Source organism: Ovis aries, chromosome 2, assembly GCF_016772045.2.
Source record: "Ovis aries strain OAR_USU_Benz2616 breed Rambouillet chromosome 2, ARS-UI_Ramb_v3.0, whole genome shotgun sequence".
NCBI classification, from domain to species: domain Eukaryota; kingdom Metazoa; phylum Chordata; class Mammalia; order Artiodactyla; family Bovidae; genus Ovis; species Ovis aries.
Window position 1 is genome coordinate 95,179,520 of NC_056055.1, and position 22,312 is coordinate 95,201,831.

Here is a 22,312-nt window from a genome sequence, read left to right on the forward strand (position 1 = left end):
GTGCTTTTGAAGGATCTCATGTTTGTTGCTTTTTGAAGTGCTTTAACAATTCATGAACTAACATTATCAAGAAGGTAATATGTACAAGGCAGTATTAGGAGTACTTAGCTTACACCCCAAATTATAAAGTCTTCCTCTTACTCCCAAGGAGTTCAAAATATAGTTGAGAACATGGAGAAAACATTCAATAACACTATAGGATTTAAGTAGCAGTGGTGGTACTAATGGTAAAGAACCCACCTGTGAACACAGGAGACGTAAGAGACATGGGTTCGATCTCTGGATCAGGAAGATTCCCTGGAGGAGGGCACTGCAACCCATTCCAGTATTCTTGCCTGGAGAATCCCATGGACAGAGAAGCCTGGTGGGCTACAGCTCAGAGGGTCACACAGAGTCAGACACAACTGAACCGACTTAGCATGCTTGCACACACGTGTAAGGGAGAGTCTCAAAGCAACACGATTAATTCCCCAGGAAATGGTGCAGTTGGTACCTGCCACAGAAGGTCAGGAAAGAAAGGACTTCTGAAGAAAAGAGACTGAGAGGACATGAGGGTTGTGTCTTTAAACGTCACTTGAATAGTCTTCCACCGACACCCATCAGTGGTCCCTCTCCAGCACATCGGAACTGTGGAGACAAGAAAACCATCTAGAGTGCTGCCCTCAAGATGCTGAATGTCCTGAAAGGGAATAAGACCTGTGAACAGAGAACCCCAGTGTCACGCGAATCGTTACGGCAGAGAAGCTATTCTCTGTCTGATATACTCTGGAGCCCAGAGAAGGTCATTTACTCAAACTAGACTGGTCAAAGCTGATGGGAGCAAGATGGTAGAAGCATTTCTAGAAAACAGATTGCCCAAGTTGTCTTAAAGAATCAAGAAGCGTTACCAAGGGGGAGAAAAGGGAGAAAAGGCTTCAAGAGCAGTACAAATGTATGGGAAAGGGAAGGACTAGGTGTTAAATTAAAAGATATAAAGACTGAGGAATTCAAAAGAAAGAGACTCAAAATTGTAAGAGATGAAGGATGGGAAAACTGGGATCATATTAGGGAGACAAAATCCTCTGAAAGGAAATACTTAGAAGCCTGGAAAGGAAAATAATCTTTTTTTTTTTTTTTTTTTTTTTTGCCGTTCTTGTTTATATCATTCAAGAGAATTCCAGATAATAAAGATATTGCATATTTATTAATGAACTTCTGAAACATAGGCATATAGCATGTTTTGGTGGTTTGGCCGCTAAGCTGTGTCCAACTTGCTTCTGTATGGACTGCAGCCTGCCGGGTTCCTCTGTCCACAGGACTTCCCAGGCAAGAGTGCCAGAGCAGATCGCCATTTCATTCTCCAGAGGATCTTCCTGACCCAGTGAGAGGACCTGTGTCTCCTGCAGCTGCAGGTGGATGCTTTACCACGGAGCCAGCAGGCAAGGCCCAGACCATGCTCTACACTACTTGAATGTACATGGAAACCCAAGAAGCAGTCAGAATGTTTGCTCTGTGAAAAATATATGTGCCCGTGCACACATGAACACGAAAACATCTGCCAAAAGCACAATCTTCTCCTAGTTCAACCTCACAAGTGGTCTCAACATCAACAGTTGTTTTTGTTTGTTAACTTGTTAAAAGCTGTCAGCGCAGTCTTCCTCTTAGTCTCTGCCCCTGATAGGAGCAAGCTGACATAGCCCCTGGAGAAACGTGGAGGGCATAAAAAGACAAAAAACCATACCTCCTTTTGACCCTGAACTAAGGTTATAAAGTATACTCGCCAGAAGGGAGACCTAGACAGCATTTATCTGTCTGGTTTCATTAAAAGTTGCACATAGCCTACTTCTAGAGAGGAAAAACTATGCCCACAAGAAGTCATAAAATTTGACAGTACATATCATGAAGAAAAAAACTAGTTATAAATGTATATGTATGTACATATACTATATACATATATCAAGATATATATACTTTAACCTTCCCATTCTCTATGAATGAAATAACTGATCACAAGGCAGGGGAGCAGAGTGACTAAATATACATCCCCCGAAGTTAGACTGCCTGGCCTTCCAGCCTGGCTCCTCAATATACCAGCTGAATAAACATTTTCCCTATGATTGTAAGCAACTTAACCTCTCCAAGCCTCAGCGACTTCTCCATCTATAAAATCAAAATAATAATAGAGCCCACCACATGTGATTAAATAGTGATCCTCTTATGATTTAATCCTCTTATGAGGATTAAATGATATCATTTATACGAAAGTGCTTAGCATATTGGCTGACATATCGTAAGAACTGAAGAGTAGTCCCAGACCTATTCAACTTAAACCAGGAGTTATTCGGAAACATAGAAAGTAGGAAACATTTTGAAATCATTAAAGTGATTAGATGGGACTGACTAGCCTTTTTGAGGCCAGCTGTAAATTCACTCATGTAAGATTAAATTCACTCACGTAAGAGAAACTTCTTCGTAAAGGACCATCCAGTGCTTTAAAACAGAGGGTCGTTTTTCATATTGCTCTCCATATATTCCTGTCACTTTGACTTGCCTCATTTATATAAACGTGACTTAAAAAAACAAAAATACCCTGAATCTAATCACTCCTGGGGTCTGAAAAACCATCACAAAGGAAATGGTTACTCCTATAAACTGTTTATAAAAGGCAGGATCCTAGCCGACAGACTTGCTGGCAAGTAAGACAATGACAGAGCCAGAGGCGTGGGTAAAATGCCTATGGTCAAGAAGTTTAACAATACAGAATTAATGTTTATTTTTTAAAACTCCAATCCTTTTCCTTGGAATCATCCATCACCCAGCTCACCCTCTCACCCATCCTCCACTCTCCCTTCACTTATACCTTACTCCCAGGGAATCATTTTAAGAAGGAAACTTCACCAACATTCTGAATTACTTGTAATGCATAATGCATATACAAGTAAAAAAGGACATATCTAAAACCTGAGTATAAAAGCAGCCGTTCCAGAGTTGTAATATTTGGAGCTAGATTGTAAATGGTGGAAATTTCAAAGGGGGAGAAAACCCTCGTGATCAGACTCAAGAAATATTTTAAACCACCAGAAACTTTGATGTGAAACCTTTGTGTTTTGCACATTACAAATGTAAAATATGGATCTTTCAATCAGGAGAAGTACAGGCATTGGGTAATAGAGTCAAAGAAACTCACATTTCTGTATCTAACTTTTTTTCCTTTCCTGGAAAAAGGGAATTATTCTTCCATTGTGCAAATCCACCTACTCGGAGGCATATGATTAAGATGGTAAGGAGCTCAGGTCTTCAGGCACAAAGTGGGGAAAAGAATCTAAAACGTAAGGTGAATTATTATTCTTTTAAGCTGTGATTAAGTTTAAAAATAAAACCATCAATGGCTTTTGTTCTATGTTGAAACCAGACGTCTACTTTTCCCCCTACTGTCTTCACTTTTGCCTTCAAATAAAATCTTGCAGATCTAAAAGTCTCTTTTGTGGCTTAGGTTTATTAAACCTTGATATGATTCCTCCAGGGTTGAAGATCCTCGTGCTAAACTGCTTACCAAGGGTTTACAAATTGAAATGGTTCTCAAGGGAATTTTTTTCTGCCCAGTTAGTTCTGTTACTGCTGCTTCTGAAGTCAGGATTATTGAGATAAAACTGATTAGAAAACCAAGCCTCTCTAACTCCCAGTCCAAATGGGTCAGAGAAGCAGGGAGCAGAGTGCTTGGAGCTCTCCCACGTTTCTATTATTAAAAGACTTCCCCCCTGATAAGTGAAAGCTGTATTAGCTCAATACCAGTATTCAGAAAGCAATGCCTCAACACATCTATCTCTGTTGCCACACACAACACTCAGAGCACAGATTCTTGATCAAATTCTGGGTTAAACTGGTGAGTGCCACACCACTTACTGATTCAACTGCAAAGTGACTTCTTACGGACTCCACCTGGCATCGTGGCAGCTATACAATTTATCAAGAAAGTTAAAAAATAAAGACACTGAAGGAAATAAATAAAACCCTAATGCTCTCTTCTGAGCCTCCAGTTTTATAATGCCTGAAAACTCCTGAATACCAACGCAACCTTAGATTTCTTTCCTCGGTCAGTGATATAGTCACTGACTTATAATTCTTCCCATTTTTTCTGAATCATGGAAAGCATAACATTTTATGTAAGAAACTCCCACTTTCAAGAGGGCCATCATCTCAAAGTTGTACATTAGCTGACTAAAACTCAGAACGTATTTCCCATGGAAACCATAACTGTTGACTTCTGAGGCGAGTCCACATATTATTATACCCATATTGTATGCATAAGAAAACCTTGTATCTAACCTCCGCAACAGATGGTTGAACCCTCAGCATTTAAACAACTTTACTGATGCACTGATGACTCCTAAGGCAGTCCATTTCTTTAGTTGGACATCTATCTTGGTACATGAGCTAAAAACTACTCACATTCAGCTACAGTCTCCCTGCCACCTGGCAGATCCTCCTATCACGACTCAGGGAGCCATCTGCTAGCTTTATCTCCACTTCTCCACTATACAGGTGCCCAGTTCCTTGAATCACTTCTCCTGACAGGGATTCCAGCGCCCATGCCCCTGAATATGCTCTGTCTCATTTTGAATGTTATTTGTGTAATGTGATGTGCACAGCTGGAGAGAACTGGGTATGTGTGGCTAGCACAGTAGGACACTGATTACCACAGCCCAGACAGTGTGGTTTTATTTTGTTTTACTGAATATGAAGTCATTGAAGGACACAAACAGCCGGTGCGTGCGTGTGTGTGTGTGTGTGTGTGTGTGTGTGTGTCTGCGTGCACACGCTCAGTCGCTCAGTCGTGTCCGACTCTTTGAGACCCCATGGACTATAGGCTGCCAGGCTCCTCTGTCCATGGAATTTTCCAGGAAAGAACACTGGAAAGGGTTGCCATTTCCTCCTCCAGGGGATCTTCCCAATCCAAGGATTGAACCAGCATCTCTTGAGTTTCTTGTATTAGCAGGTGGATTCTTTACTAGGACCACTTGGGAAGTCCAAACAGCTGTTGATGGGCCTTTTTTAAGTTAGAGCAGAGCCTCATTGCGGAGAAGGCAATGGCAACCCACTCCAGTACTCTTGCCTGGAAAATCTCATGGATGGAGGAGCCTGGTAGGCTGCAGTCCATGGGGTCGCTAAGAGTCGGACACTACTGAGCGACTTCACTTTCACGTTTCACTTTCATGCATTGGAGAAGGAAATGGCAGCCCACTCCAGTGTTCTTGCCTGGAGAATCTTAGGGACAGTGGAGCCTGGCGGGCTGCCATCTATGGGGTCGCACAGAGTTGGACACAACTGAAGTGACTTAGCAGCAGCAGCAGCAGCAGAGCCTCATTGTATACCATGTGTGGCAGAGTGCCTAAGCGAGGGAAACTTATTTTTTTAAAAACCAGAGGGCTGAGAACAGAAAATACCAGCCACTTTTATATCTAGAAATAAAACCAGCAAATGACCTCAAAATAAGCCCTTAATTTCCAGAAGAATTGTTTGCATGGCCTTGGGTATAAAATTGGTAAGGCAAATTTTTGCCCAGCATCATGGAGAATCTTTGTCTCTACAACTTGGCCAAGTCTGTTTCTCCCAACATCCCTGCTGTTCCAAGCTCTAGTGTGGAGCAGGGAAAGAGCAAGTTGTCTAAAGAGTGTGTGTGTGTGTGTGTGTGTGTGTGTGTGTGTGGAGGAGGGCACCTTCTGAGAGAGAAAGGACCCAGTGGTAGAAAACAGTAACCAAGCTCCTGAAATTGAGAAGGAAATGGCAACCCATTCCAGTATCCTTGCCTGGGAAATTCCGTGGACAGAGAAACCTGGAGGGCTACAGTCCATGGCATCGCCAAGAGTCAGCCACGTCTGAGCACACCAGAGTGGAACTACCAAGCAATATGAGAAGACAGCTGCTTTCTCCTTGCAGTCAAAGGAAGAAAACAGAACTAGAAGTTTTCAAAACTTGGGACCCAGTGCTCCCCACTCGAATCCCAGGGACACACCCTTAGGTTCTAAAGAGGAGACTGTGGATAAACCCAGGAAGCTGTCAGCTTAGAGGCCCCAGTCAGTTGTCACGGAAATCCCTTGAATGAGAACCAAGAGGCCTAATAGCAATAGAATAGGATCATCATCTTTTCTAAAAAATTTTATTGGATTACAGTTCCTTTACAATGTTGCATTAATTTCTCCAGTACAGCAACATGAATCAGCTGTATATACCTCGCCCCTCTTTTTTCAGATTTCCTTCCCATTTAGGTCACCACTGAACCCATTTAGGGTTCCCTGAGCTATTCATAGGTTCACAGTAGTTATCTATCTTATATTTTATACATAGTATCAATAGTGTATATATGTCAATTCCAATCTGTTAATTCACCCCAACCTCCCCTCCCCTCCTTGGTATTCATATATTTGTTCTCTCTATCTGTGTTTCTATTTCTGGTTTGCAAATAAGATCATCTATACCTTTAAGAATGACTAACTGGAGCAGAAGATTTAACCATTGCAACATCACTGATACCACCACCAGAAACAATTCCTCCTCAAAGGAACTTAGCCCTTTACTCTTACTTAAGAGCTGAGAGCTGGAGTAAGGTCAGGCAGATCTAGGGGACCTGGCTCTGCAATTTCCCAGCTGTGTGACCTTAAACTTTTCTTTACTGTTTTATTTTCCCATCTGGATGGTGAAATATGGGCTTCCCTGATAGCTCAGTTGGTAAAGAATCCACCTGCAATGCAGGAGACCCCGGTTTGATTCCTGGGTTGGGAACATGTGCTGGATAAGGGATAGGCTACCCACTTCAGTATTCTTGGGTTTCCCTTCTGGCTTAGCTGGTAAAGAATCCTCCTGCAATGAGGGAGACCTGGGTTCAATCCCTGGGTTGGGAAGATCCCCTAGAGAAGGGAAAGGCTACCCACTCCAGTATTCTGGCCTGGAGAATTCCATGAACTGTATGTCCATGGGGTCGCAAAGAGTCGGACACGACTAAGCAACTTTCACTTTTTTGGTAACACAGTCCATGCATTTAATTATTATAAAATAGAGGAGTTCTTAAAGAAACATCGACTCAACAGTTAACGTGTCTTGGGTACTGAGGTTAGAGAGATGAGGAAGGGCTATCCCTGCCTTATTGACTTTCACACCAAGAGTGGAAGACAAGAAGACAAGTTTGTGATTCCTGATTGACATCGTAGGAGCTATAACCAGAAGGGTCTGACGTTCCCGTTTGCCTGGGGTAGTGCTAGTTGACACCTGTCACCCACCATAATTATTAGTAGTGTTCTCGTTTACATCCAACAGTGTGTTGGTTGGGATCGTAAATTACATGGTCTCTTAGCTCTATTAAAGGGATATATGAGGTGGTCTGCCATCTCCAACTGGGGAGACCTGACTGATTCTGGCAGAGCTTCTTCTGATTGAGTGTCATAGAATGAGAAGTTTTCCAGGTGGGAGAGGGGCACTGAAGGAAATGAAGAAGGCACGGGTGAGTGAGCAGCTGGGTGTGTTCAGGAAAGAGCAAGCAGACTGGCGCTGCCGTGGTGGAGTTCTGACGCTCAAACGTGGCTGCACATTAGAGGCGCCTGGGGAGCTCGTAAAACTCCCCTTGCCCAGGCTGCACCAATTAACTAGAGTCTCTGGAGGCATTTTTTTAAAAAAACTCTCAGGGCAATTACAATGCGATTTGAGAACCTTGGAGGTGGAAAGCCCTTGAGAGGCCGACAAGAAATGATTGGTGAGTCGGAATGGAGAACCGGGCGAGGACCAATTCATGGAGTAAGGTACTCCTAATCAGAGGTGCTGCCACTTGTCCCTGAGTGTCAGTCTTTCTGTAGAGCCTTAGTCTGCCTGGGGCAGCAATGAGGAGCCCCTTTCCTTTCTGTTAGGGCAGCAGCACGAATGGCTAACAGGCTGTGGTTAGCAGCTTGTACCCTCAATTTACCGCCCTCTAAAGTGAGCATTATGGAGAAGGCAATGGCACCCCACTCCAGCACTCTTGCCTGGAAAATCCCATGGGCGGAGGAGTCTGGTAGGCTGCAGTTCATGGGGTCGCTAGGAGTTGGATATGACTGAGCAACTTCACTTTCACTTTTCACTTGCATGCATTGGAGAAGGAAATGGCAACCCACTCCAGTGTTATTGCCTGGAGAATCCCAGGGACAGGGGAGCCTGGTGGGCTGCCGTCTATGAGGTCGCACAGAGTCGGACACGGCTGAAGCGACTTAGCAGCAGTAGCAGCAAAGAGCATTATGGCCTTTATAAAGCTTGCAGAAATTCATTCTGTGCCCAGAAAACCTTTAATACTTTCACTTTCACTTTTCATGGTGAAATAATAACATCACTTATCTCTTTAAATTGCTACAAAAATTTGGAGAAAATGATAGGTTCACAGATTTAAATATTCTTTAGAATCTGACAAAAAAACATACAATTTAGCTTTTGTATATCTTTTATACATTTTTATTAGGCAATATACTTCGTGATGCTAGTGGTAAAGAACCCGCCTATCAATGTAAGAGATGCAAGAGACACAGGTTCAGTCCTTGAGTCAGGAAGATCCCCTGGAGAAGGAAATGGCAAACCACTCCAATATTCTTTCCTGGGAAATCCCATGGAGAGAAGAGCCCAGTGGCTGCAGTCCATGGGGTTGCAAAGAGTCAGAAACGACTGAACAGCAACAATATTACATATAGAGAAAGGACACTTAAATGCACAGCTGAAATAAATTATTTTAAAGCAAAACTGCTGCTGCTACTGCTGCTAAGTCGCTTCAGTCGTGTCCGACTCTGTGCGACTCCGTAGACGGCAGCCCACCAGGCTCCCTCATCCCTGGGATTCCCCAGGCAAGAACACTGGAGTGGGTTGCCATTGCCTTCTCCAATGCATGAAAGTGAAAAGTGCAAGTGAAGTAGCTCAGTTGTGTCTGACCCTCGGCGACCCCATGGACTTCAGCCTTCCAGGCTCCTCCATCCATGGGATTTTCCAGGCAAGAGTACTGGAGTGGGGTGCCATTGCCTTCTCCTAAAGCAAAACTACTACTCAGATTTTTAACTCTTTTTATTTAAAATTTTTCCTTGTTTCTCTTTTAGAATTTCTCATTTTTTTAAATCATCTCCAACTGCTAAAATTTTTAAGCTTTCCTATTATTTCCTTGAATCTACTAAGTCAAATTATTTTTAAATCTTTAATAATTCTGTATAGTCTCTTTTTTTATCAGCTTCTGTCTCAGTGTTCCAGGAAATTTTTTATATCATGTAATGGACATTCCTAGAAATAATTTTAAGCCTCCAATGATACTATTTTCTTACAGAAAAGATTTATTTTGTTGCTTAAGTCAGGCACCCTGAGGAACCACAAATCACCTTACTCACCTTATAAGGATTGAGCTTTTCTGAACCACACATCTGACTCTAATCTCTCCAGTCTTCCTTACTGCTCAGTGTGTGGCCCTTCAGGGTCCAAACTTAAAGCACAAAGTGGGTTTTTCTGACAGACCCTAGACTACAACTTCTGTCCTCTTAGCCTTGCGAGTTTGTCAAGCCAGGCTTCAAAGTATGTGAGCCATGAACTTCCAGATGTTCAAGCTAGATTTTAAAAGGCAGAGGAATCAGAGATCAAATTGCCAACATCCGCTGGATCATCGAAAAAGCAAGAGAGTTCCAGAAAAACATCTACTTCTGCTTTATTGATTACACCAAAGCCTTTGACTGTGAGATCACAACAAACTGTGGAAAATTCTTAAAGAGATGGGAATACCAGACCACCTGACCTGCCTCTTGAGAAATCTGTATTCAGGTCAGGAAGCAACAGTTAGAACTGCACGTGCAACAACAGACTGGTTCCAAATCGGGAAAGGAGTACATCAAGGCTGTATATTATCACCCTGCTTATTTAACTTATATACAGAGTACATCATGAGAAACGCTGGGCTGGAAGAAGCACAAGCTAGAATCAAGATTGCCGGGAGAAATATCAATAACTTCAGATATGCAGATGACACCACCCTTATGGCAGAAAGTGAAGAAGAACTAAAAAGCCTCCTGATGAAAGTGAAAGTGAAAGTGAAGTCGCTCAGTCATGTCCAACTCTTTGCGACCCCGTGGACTGTAGCCAGCCAAGCTCCTCTGTCCATGGGATTCTCCAGGCAAGAATACTGGAGTGGGTTGCCTGTTCCTTCTCCAGGGGATCTTCCCAACCCAGGGATCAAACCCAGGTCTCCTGCATTGCAGGCAGATGCTTTATCCTCTGAGCCACTAGGGAAGCCCCCTGATGAAAAAGGAGAGTGAAAAAGTTGGCTTAAAACTCAACATTCAGAAAACTAAGATCATGGCATCTGGTCCCATTACTTCATAGGAAATAGATGGGGAAACAATGGAAACAGTGGCAGACTTTGTTTTTGGGGGCTCCAAAATCACTGCAGATGGTGACTGCAGCCATGAAATTAAAAGATGCTCGCTCCTTGGGAGAAAAGTTATGACCAATCTAGACAGTATATTAAAAAGCAGAGACATTACTTTGCCAACAAATATCCATCTAGTCAAAGCTATGGTTTTTCCAGTGGTCATTTATGGATGTGAGAGTTGGACTATAAAGAAAGCTGAGTGCCAAAAAACTGATGCTTTTGAACTGTGGTGTTGGAGAACTCTTGAGAGTCCCTTGGACTGCAAGGAGATCAGTCTTGGGTGTTCATTGGAAGGACTGATATTGAAGCTGAAACTCCAATACTTTTGCCACCTGATGCGAAGAACGGGCTCATTGGAAAAGACCCTGATGCTTGGAAAGATTGAAGGCAGGAGGAGAAAGGGATGACAGAGGATGAGATGGTTGGATGGCATCACTGACTCAATGGATGTGAGTTTGAGTAAATTCTGGGAGCTGGCAATGGACAGGGCGGCCTGGCCTGCTGCAGTCCATGGGGTCGCAAAAAGTCAGACATGACTAAGCGACCGAACTGACTGATTTTGATCATCTCTTCAATAATCTGCAAATGTAAAGCCACCTTAATGCTGCCCTCATCTCTCTGAATATTTGTCTTCACCCAGTTCTTGGCTCCACAATCCTTCAACCAATTTGTACCCTCAAGTACAGAATGCTGTCCAGTTATTCTTATTATTTTTGTTGAGAATGTTGGTTAGAATTACCTCAGATGCTATTACCAGAAGTGAAGGTTTCTTCCTTATTCGTATTTTTTAATTACTCACAATACGTTGACCCAGGTACTGAACAGAGCTACTGCTTTATGTCCACCTCTCCTACAACACTCATCAGTTGCAAACTAGTATTGTAATGATTTTTAAAAATATTTATATTTCTCTCTCTGCCTTTATTAGATTTTTTAAGCTCTTCTAGGACAGAATCCACAATCATGTCTGATTCAACTATGGATTACCTCCGTATCCTGCATCTTAGGCACATTAACCTTGCAGGAACTGTTAAGTGAATGAATAAACCCAGATGCTTCTTGTTTGCATAAACTGGACACTTCTGAAATAGAACCTCTAAATTATCCTAAACTATATAATAAGAAATCTCAGCAGAAATAAGAAGTAGGCTATAATCCCAAATATCAATTGTGATTTGCATTAACAAGTTCCTCCAGAATTTGTATGATAAGCAACTGCATACCTGCAGAAATAAACATGAGTATTAGGACATAAAAAATGAAAGCTTGGATACCCCAGGCTGCAGTTTCAATATTGATCTGCATATTTCATTCAGTATTAGCACATGTGACTCAAATTGTGTGGCTGTCACTCTCATTAAAATTCATACACTCCCTCTGGAATTCACGTCAGCCATCTGGCCAAATACTGGCTTCTTACATTTGAAACTCAATTGCATTGAAGTCACTGAATCTCTCAATCAATTACAAAGGATCTGAGCTCTTAGAGTTTACATTGATTGGCTACCATTTTCCTAATGGAGTCATAGCCTCTGTAATTACCTATTTGACAGGAGAGGTGCCTACTTTCTGGAGGCTATATATCCTAGCTCTTCATTTCCCTAAAATGTTAGTTGGCAGCCCTCATAAGAGCATCAGCTACAAAATGTGATTAGAGTTAATGCAAGTGTAACAGAATGACGTTCTCCTCTCATCTCCACTTACTGCATATGGTTGCCACATATTATCCTTTCACATCCATTGCACTTTTAAAGTAACTTCAATGTACATTTTTATGCTATAATTCATTAAGAGCCAAAATTTATGCATTTGCAAATACCTTCCTATGTATGCTGCTACTGCTGCTAAGTCACTTCAGTCATGTCCACCTCTGTGCAACCCCACAGACAGCAGCCCACCAGGCTCCCCCGTCCCTGGGATTCTCCAGGCAAGAACACTGGGGTTGCCATTTCCTTCTCCAATGCATGAAAGTGAAAAGTGAAAGTGAGGTCACTCAGTCATGTCCAACTCTTAGCGACCCCATAGACTGCAGCCTTCCAGGCTCCTCTGTCCATGGGATTTTCCAGGCAAGAGTACTGGAGTGGGGTGCCATTGCCTTCTCCGTTCCTATGTATAGTCAAACTAAAAAAGTGCTATTTAATTTGAAAAGCTAACATCTCTTTTCCAAATAAAGAAAACTTCTGACTGTCAGAACATGAAGTGTATTTAACAGGCACCAAGACAGGGGAGCCTGGTAGGCTGCCGTCTATGGGGTCACACAGAGTCGGCCACGACTGAAGTGACTTAGCAGCATCAGCAGCAGGAAAATAACTAAGGACCCCTTCTTAAATATACTGCAAGAATTAAAAAAAAAAAGCTGTTAGATTCAGACACAATTCAGATTAAACCACAGATTATCTACATGACATAAGTTAATTTTTTAATCTTTCAGAGCCTGTCTTTTCATTTATAACATGAGAGATTAATACTACTTCATTTTAATAATTATTATATTGTTATAATAGTTTATTATAATAGCTCTGTAGAGTTGAAATAAGAAAAATAGAGCTCCCTCACACCTAGAAAATTGAATATTTGTATGAGTCAGGTTTTGCTCAAATAAAGAAGCTATAACTATCTTGAAATCTCAGTGGTTTATGACAGCAAATGTTTGCCTCTTACTCAGAAACCTTCATGTTGCCTGTGGCTCTGCTGAGTCAGTTTGAGCCCACTCGTCCAGTTCAACTTCACTTGGCTCCTACATGTAGCAGTTTGGGTTCAGATTTGCTCGTAAGTCTTTCTTTCTGGGATTCGGGACAAAAGACCATCTCAGGCATGCTCTTCTCACTGTGGATAGCAGAAGTATGAGAAAGCTGGAGGAAATTTGCTCACACGTCACACACTATCACTTCTACACACTGTTATTGCTCATAGTGAGCCACGTGGACAACCCCAAAGTCAGTGTGGCAAGGAAGTATGTTCTGTCTACAGGGAATTCATCCCGAGGCGGATAAAAAGGAACAGCTATGAACGAACGCTCACTACCACACAATTCAGCTCATGGTACAGTAAGTCTGTACATATGAACCTTCAAGGCACAAGCTTTCAAAGACGGGAACATGTGTTCCATCGAAGTCAGGCATGAGAGAAGCTGCAGCTTGCCCTCTGTCTCCTATTGCTGACAGTCCTTCGGCTGTACCATCTCCCACCTCCTCTGCCTCCTCCAGTCGGTAACTCTTCTTGCCTGTTCACTCGATGCCAGACCCTGTATGCCAGCGTTGTACTGTACTACTCTACCGTACTTTTCAAGGTACTCTAAGATTTAAAATTCTTTAATTTTTGTGTTTTTTAAATTCGTATTTGTGTGAAAAGTATTATAAACCTGTTACAGTACAGTGCTACGTAGCCAGTTGTGCTAGTTGGCTGCCTAGGTTAACTTTGTTGGACTTACAAAGTGAACTTATGTATACTCTGGGAATGGAGTTCATTTGTATGTAGGGGACTAACTGTGGTATCAATAATTAGCTATTGTAGGACATTGTGTTGGTTCTATTTCTGAAAACATCCTGAGATCTGACCAAGGAAGCAATTGAGAGGATGAACTGGACACAGGCAATCTGAGGCTCCTCTCCTCCTTCTCTGTCCTGGGAATATACATTCTGCCCATCATTCCATGAATGCTAAGTCACTTCAGTTGTGTCTGATTCTGTGAGACCCTATGGACCCCAGGCTCCTCTTTCCATGGGATTCTCCAGGCAAGAATACTGGAGTGGGTGGTCGTGCCCTCCTCCAGAGGATCTTCCCAACCCAGGAATCGAACCCATGTCTCTTATGTCTATCTTCATTGGCAGGTGGATTCTTTACCACTAACACCACCTGGGAAGCTCATCATTCTCTAGCCAGAGCCATCACAGGGATGCAACCTCCAGGGAATGAACCCTGTTAAAGCAAATATAGAAACTTCTAAGATTCTGGTGGGCAGGTTCAGAGATCTACCTGTCTTGAGGCTGCCCAAGACAAGCCTCATGCACAAGTTTCCTTGCTTATTAGAATCATTACCTACCAGTCTGAAGTGATCTGCCCCTTTCTTTAATTTCTCCTTGCCCTCTGGGTACAGGGGCCATTTTCAGATTTTACCCAGGGGATGCCCAAGAGTATGAACCAACAAGATTTCATAGCAAATTATAAAGACATTTTCCTAGTTACCTCCAAGACATCAAGCTTTCTTCAGAGAAAGCTTTTATTAGACGATTTAAGTGCCTCATCTTAAGCTACTATGGTTATTCATGCAACAGGCAGTAGCTGAGAAAGCAGTGTTATACTACTTGATACTTTCCCTAGTACTCTTTAAAAAGTAAAATGTATGCATATTTTTTTTAACTTGTACCCATAATAAAAGACGTGTGTGCATGCTAAGTCACTTCAGTCGTGTCCAACTCTATGCAACCCTATGGACTGCTAGGCTCCTCTGTCCATGGGATTCTCCGGGTAAGAATACTGGAGTGGGTTGCCATGCTATTCTCCAAGGGATCTTCCTGACCTAGGGATCGAACCTGTCTGTGTCTCTTATGACTCCCTGCCTTAGCAGGAGGGTTCATGACCACTAACGCCACCTGGGAAATCTATAATAAAAGGTACATGAATAAATATTAACAAAAACAGTATACATAGTACTTGGCTCCACTTGCTATTTGTAAACCACAGCAATCCTATTAATTTAGGAGGCAAAATAATGCTTCCTAAAATATAATGAAGGCCTTCTTCACAAATTTAGGAGTCAAAAGTCTTTAGCCATTGGCCATCCCTGCCTCTCTGCTCAGGAGCTGCCCTCCAACATTTTATAGTCTCTGGGCCAGTGTTCTAAATTGAACTTAACCTTTATCCCTCCCCCACTTCTATTCAAACTTTTACTTCTAGTTAAAATATGGTTATCATTAGTTTTAATACCCTTCTGAAAATTACCTTTTGGCCAACTATTCTAGTCTCTTTAAGACTAGAAGACTCTAGTGCTTTTTCTCACCAGTTTAAATTACTTGCTGTATCCCAATATCTAAGTTCTTAAGACTTTTCTCTCCCCCTGATCTTTTGAGGCACTCAGTACTGCCTAACTAGTGATATGACTATGACAGCTTGGTTTTCTACCCCCCATCTAACTACACCAAGAGTAAAGAATCAGGGGACCATGTTAGAACTCTGCCTACCATATCAGTTTAAAAAAATCATTTACAGAGCAGACATAATGTAGCAAAATGTGTTCCCCCCCCCCACAGAATTACAGATTTATAATTTTTCAATTGGAAAGGACCTTAATGTTTATCCAGACCAATGCCCCAACCAATGCAGGTGCTTTTCTATAGAGCACAGTTCATCTGGTCTCTGCTTCAACATTTATACTGATAAGAAGACTCACTTGTTTATGAATCAGGACATTTAGATGGTATAACTTTGTATATAATTTTTAAAATGCTACTGAATCTTTATTTCTGTAACTTACTGAGGTCCTCCCTCTAGAAAAATTTTGAATCAAAAATACTTTTTTAACATGAAAGATTTTTAAACCTAACTATCAACCACCATTCTTTCCCCAAAGATGGATAATCTACGTGCACTCTACTCCAGACTAAATATTCTAGTTTGCATATGATGTCATTTCCACATCTTTTACCGTCTTGGTCACCCACCTGAATTTACTCCCTCTTATTAAAAAAATCCTAAAAACATGGCTGTTACACCTTGACCAAGTCTATTATATTAGGAATAGTAATTCAGTGTATAAATCACAGTAGTTCATCATTAACTCTGTAAATGTCATGTACAATACAAGAAAGCTAAATAAAATAAATCACATGACTTCTTCAATAGATTAAAAAACTTATTTGATAGCATTTGCCTTTTCAATAAATAATATGAGAAATACAATAGAATAGAGTAGTAGAGGGAAAGTTGCTCAGCCGTGTCTGACTCTGTGACCTCATGGATTGTAGCCCACCAGTTCCTCTGACCATGGGATTCTCTAGGCAAGAATACTAGAGTGGGTTGCCATTCCCTTCTCCAGGGCATTTAACTTATCTTTAATTGTTAAGGAATCTCTTTGCCTAAAACAAAACCAACTCAGTGATAAAATATTATCTACATTATTTAGAAATTAATTTTTAATCAAACAATACATATCCCACCGTTTACTTTTAAAACAATTTTATTTATTTATTTATTTATTTTAATGGTCAGGTCTGGGAGAAGCATTTATTACTTCTTTTTTTTAAATTTTTTATTTTTTTAATTTATTTTTTATTTTTTAAATTTTAATATCTTTAATTCTTACATGTGTTCCCAAACATGAACCCCCCTCCCACCTCCCTAAATCAAGTATAAAATAAGTATGTTATTATTTTATGGTGTTACTTGAAGAGTTCTGGGAATTTCAGTAAGGATGAAAACTAATATTATCAAGTTTTGGAAAGTAAAAAAATAATTATTTTTAAATTATTATAACATATCTAAAATTATTATAAAACTTTAAAGTTTTGAGATAATAAGAAATATATGAATGGACCACAATTACTCCAAAAAATTATACTCAGTTCATTAGTTTAACCTGAAATTAAACTTTTTTTTTTAAAGAAGAAAAGAAAAAGGAATGTATAACCCATCATTTAGGATACAGATAGAGAGATAGAGACATGTAGATAAGTCTGCTTATTTTAGAAAAGGAAACTAACTGCTGCAGTCAGGTCTGTTATTTAGTCATTAAGTCGTGCCCGACACTTTTGTGACCCCATGGACGGCAGCCCGCCAGGCTCCTCTGTCCCTGGGATTCTCCAGGCAAGAATACTGGGGTAGGTTGCCATTTCCTTCTCCAATCAGGTCTAATCTAGTTAATTTATACAGTTAATGGGATTCAATTAAAATCTTATCAAGACATTTGTCTATGTGTGTGAGAAATTTAGCCAAATGATTCTGAAATTTATTTTGAAAAATAAACAAGGAAAATATCATGTAATACCTAAAAATAACATCAACAGTGTGTAGGGAGAAAGGAAGGACTGCCTTAGCAGGGAATAGAATGTGTTACATAGAAACAAACAAGAAAACTCCATGTCACTACTGCTGAAATGGATATATTCTACAGTGGATTAGAGGAGAAAAAGATTAGAATTGGCCCAAATACATATAAGAACATTCTCTATTATAATTATACTTTTAAAAATAAGCAGAAGATGATTATTTTAAATATGAACTGAAATTTTAGAATAGCAATATAAAAAAGAACAAAGTAATCCATATTGTTCTCTGAAAAAATGAAGTATCTCATACGGAATAAAAAATTTAAATATAAAAATGTCAAATCATGGTAAAATTAGCATAATCCAATGTGCTTTATCAGATATCAGAAAAGATGATCATTTTCTTTGCATTACAACAGAAGAAATTGTGAAAGAAATAACTAAAAAGCTGCTCCACCCCAAAATAAAAAGAAATTACACTCAAGAAAATGCTCTGGAAACACTAAACATGGAAATAAATATTGTAAACAAAACATACATGTGAAAACAGGGTATTGTTAAGTAAATTATTTTATTTTAATATTTTTAGAAGAGCGTGTATGAATTTCCTGGACTTCCCTGATGGCTCAGACAGTAAAGCATCTGCCTACAATGTGGGAGACCTGGTTTTGATAGCTGGGTAGGGAAGATCCCCTGGAGAAGGAAATGGCAACCCATTCCAGTACTCTTGCCTGGAAAATCCCATGGACAGAGGAGCCTGGTAGGCTACAGTCCATGGGGTCATAAAGAGTCAGAGCAACTTCACTTTCACCTTCATGCATGAATTTATAAATGAAGATCATTAAGGCTAGGAAAATTTATTGGCAATGTTTATGGTAAATTTTTATAACTTTTGAACATCATATATACTCATTGTAAGTATAAGCACTACCTTAAATAATCTGATTAATAATATGTATGAGGTTTATCTGTAGGCAATTAACAAATAGTTGAATCTTCCTGAGTCCTAATGTCACATTAATAAAATGGAGTTACTTCCTATCATTGTGAAGATTCTTGTGACAACATAATTAAAGAGATTTGGCTCATAATCATTGCTGTAATAATGGGAATTATAGTATTTATCTTTCAAACAGTTCCTTAAAATTGTGAACCTACTACTTTTATCCTGTCTCAAAAAGTTGTGACAATGACAATCATCCAAATACCATCTAAGGAGATTAACGGTAGGCGACCATAAGTCCTCTCCTTTGTACCTTGCCTTCTACTCATGAAGCTTCAAATTTCCCAACAATCAACCCTAAAAAATTCAGAAATTTAGCAGTTATAGAAGTTCCTAAGTGTGGAAAAAGGGTCAAAAACTTACCCCCTCTATGGGAATGTCTGATTTCTTCATTCACTCCCTAGTTGCTTCCTTGGAAATGAATAAAGATCATATGTGTCAGCTACATTATTGGGCAACAATAATTATGACAAAAAAATAAGAGATAAACTGAATCTAACCTGAGAGAAGTATAAAGTTGCAGGATATAAAATCAATACATAAAAATCTCCTGCATTTCTATACTAATAACCAACTATCAGAAAGAGAAGTTGAGAAAGCAGTCCCATCTGCAATTTGATCAAAAAGAATAAAGTAACTAAGAAAAAAATTTAACCAAAGAGGTAAAAGATCTGCACTCAGAAGAATATAAGACAAAGATTAAAGAAATAAATGAAAACACAAATTAATGGAAAGATACACCATGCTCATGAGGTAGAAGAATTAACATTGTTCAAATGTCCATACTACCTAAAGCAAAAGCATATAGATTTGATGCAATTTCTATCAAAATACCAGTGGAATTTTTCACAGAACTAGAACAAATGATCCTAAAATTTGTACAGAACCCAAAAGACCCCAAAAAATAAATCTTAAAAAAGGAAGGTGGGAGGTATCATGCTCCCTGACCTCAGACTATATGGCAAAGTTACAGTAATCAAAACAGTGTGACATTGGCACAAAATAGACCCAAAAATCAATTAAATAGAGAGTCCAGAAATAAACATATGCTTATATGGTCAATTAATTTATACTAAAGGAGCCAAGAACATACAGGGGGAAATGACAGTTTCATCAACAAATGGTGTTAGGAAAACCAAACATTTACATGCCAAAGAATAAAAGGGAACCTTTTTCTTGCACCATATACAAAAATAAACTCAGAACAGATTAAAGAAGTAAATGTAATATCTGAAGTCATAGAACTCCTGAAAGAAAATTTAGGCACTATGTTCTGTGACATCAGCCTTAGCAATACTGTATGGTTCTGTCTCTTCAGGCAAAGGCAACAAAAACAAAAATAAGCAAGTGAAACAACATCAAAATAAAAATCTTTTGCACAGTAAAGGAAACTAGCAAAAAACAAAAAGGCAACCTACTGAATGAGAGAAGATATTTGCAAATCATATATCTATTCAGTTCAGTTCAGTTCAGTCACCCAGTCATGTCCGACTCTTTGTAGCCCCATGAATCACAGCATGCCAGGCCTCCCTGTCCATCACCAACTCCCAGAGCCTACCCAAACTCATGTCCATCAAGTCAGTGATGCCATCCAATCATCTCATCCTCCATCGCCCTCTTCTCCTCCTGACCCCAATCCCTCCCAGCATCAGAGTCTTTTCCAATGAGTCAACTCTTCACATGAGGTAGCCAGAGTATTGGAGTTTCAGCTTTAGCATCATTCCTTCCAATGAACACCCAGGACTGATCTCCTTTAGGATGGACTGGTTGGATCTCCTTGCAGTCCAAGGGACTCTCAAGAGTCTTCTCCAACACCACAGTTCAAAAGCATCAATTCTTCGGCGCTCAGCTTTCTTCACAGTCCAACTCTCACACCCATACATGACCACAGGAAAAACCATAGCCTTGACTAGATGGACCTTTGCTGGCAAAGTAATGTCTCTGCTTTTCAATATGCTGTCTAGGTTGGTCATAACTTTCCCTCCAAGGAGTAAGTGTCTTTTAATATCATGGCTGCCATCACCACCTGCAGCAATTTTGGAGCCCCCAAAAATTAAGTCTGACACTGTTTCCACTGTTTCCCATCTATTTCCCATACAGTGATGGGACCAGATGCCTTGATCTTCATTTTCTGAATGTTGAGTTTTAAGCCAAATTTTTCACTCTCTTCTTTCACTTTTATCAAGAGGATTTTTAGTTCCTCTTCACTTTCTGCCATAAGGGTGGTGTCATCTGCATATCTGAGGTTATTGATATTTCTCCCGGCAATCTTGATTCCAGCTTGTGCTTCTTCCAGCCCAGCATTTCTCATGATGTACTCTGCATAGAAGTTAAATAAGCAGGGCAACAATATACAGCCTTGATGTACTCCTTTTCCTATTTAGAACCATTCTGTTCCATGTCCAGTTCTAACTGTTGCTTCCTGACCTGCAAACAGGTTTCCAAGAGACAGGTCAGATGGTCTGGTATTCCCATCTCTTTAAGAATTTTCCACAGTTTATTGTGATCCACACAGTCAAAGGCTTATATATCTATTACGGTGTTACTATCTGAAACAAAAAAGAATACACACAACTCAATATCAAAAAAACAAACAACCCAGTTCAACCCAATTCAAACATGGACAGGGGACATGAATCGACATTTTTCCAAGGGAGACATACAGATGGCCAACAGACACATGTAAAACTGCTCACTATAACTAATAATCATGGAAACACAAAACCACCATGAGATATCAGATGTTTAGGCTGAAGCTCAAATACTTTGGCCACCTCATGCGAAGAGTCAACTCATTGGAAAAGACCCTGATGCTGGGAAAGATAGAAGGCAGGAGAAGGGGATGACAGAGGGTGAGATTGTTGGATGATATCACTGACTCAATGGAAATGGATTTGAGCAAGCTCCAGGAGATGGTGAGGACAGGGAAGCCTGGTGTACTGCAGTCCATGGGTCACAAAGAGTCACAAAGGACATGCCTGAGTGACTGAACAACAACAACAACCCCTATGAAGATACTTCAAAAAACTTAACATTGAACTACCATACAATCCAGCAATGTGACTGCTGGTTATTTATCCTAGGAAAGCGAAAACACTAATTTGGAAAGATTCTGCAACCCTGTGTTCATCACATCACATAATAGGATAAGGAAGCAACCTAAGTGTCCACCAATAAATGAATGAATAAAGAAGATGCGGTATATACATGCAATGGAGCCAAGAAAAGGAATGAAATCTTGCTATTTGCTACAAGATGGATGGACCTGGAGGTACTATGTTAAGTGAAATAGATCAGACAGAGAAGGACAAATACCACATGATTTCACTTATAGGTGGGATCTAAAAAAAACAGAACAAACAATGAATATAACAAAACAGAAACTGACAGACACAGAGAACAAACGGTTGGTCATCAAGGGAGTAAGGGGTGGGGAGCTGGGAAAAACAGGTGAAGGGAATTAAGAGGCACAAACTCTAAGTACAAAATAAATAAGTCACAGATATGTAATGTACAGCACAGGAAATATAATCAATAATACTGCAGTAACTTTGTACAGTGACAGATGGTTTCCAAGCTTATCATGAAGCCTATAATATTGATACTATATATGGATGCTGAAGGACTATGTTGTACACCTGAAATTAATACAATATTGTTTGTCAACTATTCTTCAATTTAAAAATAAAAATAAATGTCTGCTTTAATCTAAGATAATTCCTGGTGGGTATAGCAGTAAGAAAAAGAAAAAGCATATCTATCCTTGGAATTGAGATAGAATGTTTTTTTTTAAGTTTTTTCAAGTGTCAAATGTTTCTTTAAAAATAACTATGTGTTTTGAATCATATAAGAAACAGAAGGCAAAAATAATTGATAGAGCTGGAGCATTAGGAGCAAGATTAAAAAGCTTCTTGGAGGGAAACACATGTAGAAAAT

The 22,312-nt window shown here is 40.0% G+C and overlaps 1 long non-coding RNA gene across 1 annotated transcript in view; it reads right to left on the bottom strand.

Annotated features, from left to right (window-relative positions):
• Nucleotides 1-17,927: 17,927 nt before the first annotated feature.
• The window catches only part of LOC121818661 (uncharacterized), a 346,398-nt gene continuing 342,013 nt past the window's right edge, over nucleotides 17,928-22,312 (bottom strand). The window contains exon 13 of the long non-coding RNA XR_006058681.2: nucleotides 17,928-20,925. This is a non-coding gene — a long non-coding RNA (uncharacterized LOC121818661). The remainder of the gene's footprint in view (nucleotides 20,926-22,312) is intronic.